This window comes from Dasypus novemcinctus, chromosome 5, assembly GCF_030445035.2.
Source record: "Dasypus novemcinctus isolate mDasNov1 chromosome 5, mDasNov1.1.hap2, whole genome shotgun sequence".
Taxonomy (NCBI): Eukaryota; Metazoa; Chordata; class Mammalia; order Cingulata; family Dasypodidae; genus Dasypus; species Dasypus novemcinctus.
The window spans coordinates 67466929-67471512 of record NC_080677.1 but is presented as its reverse complement, the minus strand read 5'-3'; the positions used below and the strand labels follow the sequence as shown (position 1 = coordinate 67471512).

The following is a 4584-nucleotide window of genomic DNA, read 5'->3' as shown; positions in this document are numbered from 1 at the left end:
TCTTGTTTGGTCATGGAGTAATAAATAACAAAACGTGCTAAGTCCTTCAGAAGATTGTGATTACAATCAATGAAGAACTAGGGCAGAATGGTGGCTCGCGAGGCTCCTGGAGACCACGCGGCGGTGGGCGGTGGGCGGTGGGCGGTGGGCGGGGAGCCGGGGAGCCAGAGAGGCGCAGCGGCGGGGCCTCGCGCGGGCGGGCCTGGGCTTGGGCCTCCCTGGCCAGCCCTGGGGCAGCAGCAGCAAAGGCGGGAGGGGCTGGCTCGTCCCTCTTCTCTCCCTTAGCCTGAACCCCGGGAAGGCCCGGCGACCCAGAAAACTGGATGGGGATCTGCTGCCCGAGAATGGGAATTCTCTTTACCAGGATATGGGGACTGTTCAATCACCAGGAGTACAGTTATCCTTGCTGGGCTGGAAAAATGCAGGGAAAACTCCCATCCATTATGAATTTTCAATAAATGAAGTTATTCATACATCACCTGTAATAGGAGGTAAGGTAGACGAGATAGTGATTAATAATACACTTTTAAAAATGTGGGATATTGGTGGCCAAGAATCTCTTTGTTCTTCCTGGATCACTTACTATACTAACACTGAGTTTGTGATAGTTGTTGTGGACAGTACAGAGAAAGGATTTCTGTACCTAGAGAAGAACTGTGTAAAATGCTAGCGCATGAGGACCTAAGAAAATGTGGTTGGCTAATTTTTGCTAATAAACAAGACTTTAAAAAATGTTTGACTGTAGTAGAAACGTCCCAGTTTTTGAAGCTAATTTCTGTTAGAGATCACTAACGGCATATCTAGGCAAACTGCGCTCTTACTGCAAGGGAATGTGCCAGTGAATGGATGGATGACGTCATGATTTAAGATGAGACGCTCTCGACTGACCTCTTATAGACTTTGTAGAAAAGAAATGCTGGACTTCACCTGAAAGCGGAAAAATTAATTGTTTAGAATATTTATAATAAACTGATTTAAACTTTTTCTATGAGAAGAAACATTAAGATCACTTATTTAAAAACAAAGATGAAATCTCACCTTCCGATTTGCTCGTTCATTAATTCCTTTCAAAGCAAAGGTCTTAGAGCTGTGACTGACTTTTTTTTTTCACAAGGACCCCTTACCGTGGTAATTATAAAGGGAGAGGAAGACACTTGACTTGAAGAGCTTTACTATCAGTATAACCCTCCCCAGCTGAATGTTCTTTTCTTGTTCTAAGTCAAAATGCAAATCAGCATAGACACTCTTTCCAATATTTTGAAGTGTTTTGTGACATATGAAAAGTATTTTACAGAAGGTCGTGTATGTATTGTGTATATACCTCAAGTTCAACTTAATGACTTTGATTTACATTCTAAAGAAAAGTGATGAATAACACAAAAATAGTAGATTACTGGCATTGATGTTAAGTGCCATTTTGTACTTTTCCCCTTAGGCTGTCTGTATTGTACTAACCAACCCCCAAATCACTGAACTGTTCTTAAAAAATAAAGAAAGGGAGAGACGAAGGGAAGAAGGGATAAAGGGAGGGGAAAAGGAGGAAATAAGAAAGAAAGGAAAAGGAAAAAAGCTTCACATTATGTTAATATTTTTTTGTTGATCAAATCACATATAAACATGTACCATAACTGAATGGAACAAATATCAGATTCTTGGCTTCCATATAACTAATGGGTAGAATTACACAGCAAATAATTATCAGGTCATTCCTTCTATAGGTCCATATGCCATCTATAGTCTGAATAAATTGTTGATTCACTAATCAGTCACTCATTAATTGTGATTAATATTATAAATAATTTTTTCAACATTAACTGAAAACTGTTGGTGAAATATGTCTATTCAGAGAAGTAACAGAATTATACATGAGCATAAATTTGAGAAGAAAAGTGAATCATATTTTCTAAACAACAACAGTGACTTCTTATTTTGGGAAAAGGAATAATTTGAGATTTTTAAATTTCTACTAGTTGTCTAGTATCTTCTTCTACCACATGAATACACTGTTTTGCAGTTAGAAGATGCAAAGGTTTTTTTAATGCTTTGAAGAATTTGATTTATGGATGTGCTGTATCTTTTACTAAGAAACAACTTGACCCATCTTACCTTTTATTTACCTAAGATAAATTTTTTCAGTATCTGAAACTTGAAGATATTTCTGTCATAGCTGTAAACAAATTTATCGTAACTATATTAAAACATATTCTGCATATTCTTATTTGCATATCTTTTTGGCCTGGAAACCTAAAGGCTAATTCTAACTGCCATGTTTTAAAAGATTCAAGAAATAAGAAATAACTACTTTTAATACCAGGTTTTGAATTTCCTGAAGATTTTAGTGAGAAATAATAGAACATACATCAGCAGTGACTAAATTTTGGAAGTTTATTTCAATAAAATAAAACATTTAAAGTCAAGTCACACTAGATATTAGTGTTTGACATTGGATGCTTTGTGTTTCAGATTTAAATTATAAAGTTTAAAGTGCATATGATGGATGTAGGATGACCAAATACCTGAAAGTAACTTGTTTCTCTCCCTGTTGTTAAGATATAAAGAAAATAATTGTATGTAAATCAGAAGGTAATAAAATGCAACCCTCTCTTTGGGCCAAATTCCGCTTTTAGTGGTCAAGAATATCTTGTTGAAGCAATGAAGTATGAAAACCAGCTTCAACCAGTTGGCCGGACGTGCGCAGAAGTAGCCCCTTGCTGTCTTCATTTCAACTTGTTTAATTAACATAGTAAAATTCCCACCCAGGTGTGGAGTTATCCGCCCCTTTCTTGATCATACTATGTATGTGTAAGCGTGATTTCCAGATCATGCTAATCATACAATTATATAACCAGCTATCTGTGTTCATCCATATGTATTAAAAACTAATGCATAATCAAAGCAAATGCTAAGTAGTAACTTGGGTATTTAAACAAGAGTGAAACTGCCGCACAGGGAGTCAGGTCTGAGTCCCTTTGGACTGGCCTTGGCTCCTTACCTCTGCAGACGTAATAAATGTGAGTTTGCCTAACTCTCGTGTTGAAGTTTTCTTCATGCTATCTCTGGTTATTCATAAAGGCCTTGCTGTGAGGCCTAACACACACATAACATTTTAATATTTGTCAATATACTTTTACAAAAGTAAATCCTAAATAACTAATATTTATTTACTAATGTTCTCAAAACTGTTTCCAATCACCAGAAGAAATTCCTTGTATATTAAAAATTCCCTTAAACCCCCACCTCCCAAAAAAGATCAATGGACAATAATCATAATCACTCACATAACACTAACACTTACATAGCACTTACTACACGGCATGCACTCCTTTAAATACTTTATATAAATTAACTAATTTACTCCTTACAACCAGATGAGACAGTATTGTCGTAAGTAACATTTTTCAGATGAGAACACTGAATTCTAGAAAGGTAAAATAATTTGCCCGAGATCACTCAAAGATCTTAACAACAGAGCTAAGGTTCAAACCCAAGTACATGTGGCTCTAGATTTGTACAAATTAATTTATAAATTATGATCATAAAAAGCCCTATTATCTTAATAATGTATAAGGTCATAGGAATTGTGTTGTCAATCAGAATGCTGTCAGTCACACAAAATCCCTTCCTTTCATTATTAAAAAACATTAGATACATTAGAAAGAATTATGGAGTGATGTTTCTACTGTACTCCAATGCTCTTGAGGCTCCAAACAAGGGAGGGGGTAAAAATGGGTTCTAGGTCATCCAGTATTTGGAACTATTTAGTAAACATTGAAACTCTGATTAAACAAAAAACCCAAATTGCCCCCATAAATTTTTATCCATTTATTCTTTAATGTATGTCTGTTTTCAGGGAACTGAAATCTCCACGTTTAATTTCATTTATCAAAATGTTTCCAAGGGCTATGAGCTATTGTAGAATATTTCTGATGTTTCTTTGAGAAAATAAAAGTATTGTGACTATTAAAAAAGCTGAATATCATAAGACTTGGTTTAAATGTCCTTGTGCAGAAAACCTCTATATTTGCAATTTGATCTCACAAACCAAATTAATAGCATTTTCACTTCTTAAACATTTATTGAGGAATAATTATTCTATTAAGACAGCATTCTTATTGAACACAAATCATGGGATGGAACCCATATTAATACTATATATAAGATTCTCAAGACCTTTTTTTTCTCTTTCGTATCCTCTTCAATTTGAATTGAGAGGGCCCTACAACTTACTTTGAGGTTATTATAGAAGTAGCAAATATTATAGTGAAGCAATTAATTTTGAAACTGAAATCATTACAATAGTTAAAGAAAAAAATCACTCAAAATATTAGTGGTATGATTAAACAGATAAAGGAAATAGTGCTTAAAGCTAAATTCTTTATATGTTTTTAGTGTGATATTAAACCAAAACATTCTCCCCTAAGTGAAGCAAAACCAATTGATTCTTTCTATTTAGTTACCCTTATTTTCAGGCCAACAGTATTCTTGTGTGATAAAAAATATGATCAAATAAGTAGAGTATATATGATCATCGAAGTATAACCAATCTGGTTGAAATAAAGGATTTACTCATTTACATATTAATTT

The 4584-nt window shown here is 34.8% G+C and overlaps 1 pseudogene; it reads left to right on the top strand.

The window, feature by feature from the left end:
* The first annotated feature begins 292 nt into the window (after window positions 1-292).
* On the top strand, window positions 293-867 carry LOC101422685 (ADP-ribosylation factor-like protein 5A pseudogene; annotated as a pseudogene).
* The last annotated feature ends 3717 nt before the right edge of the window (window positions 868-4584 follow it).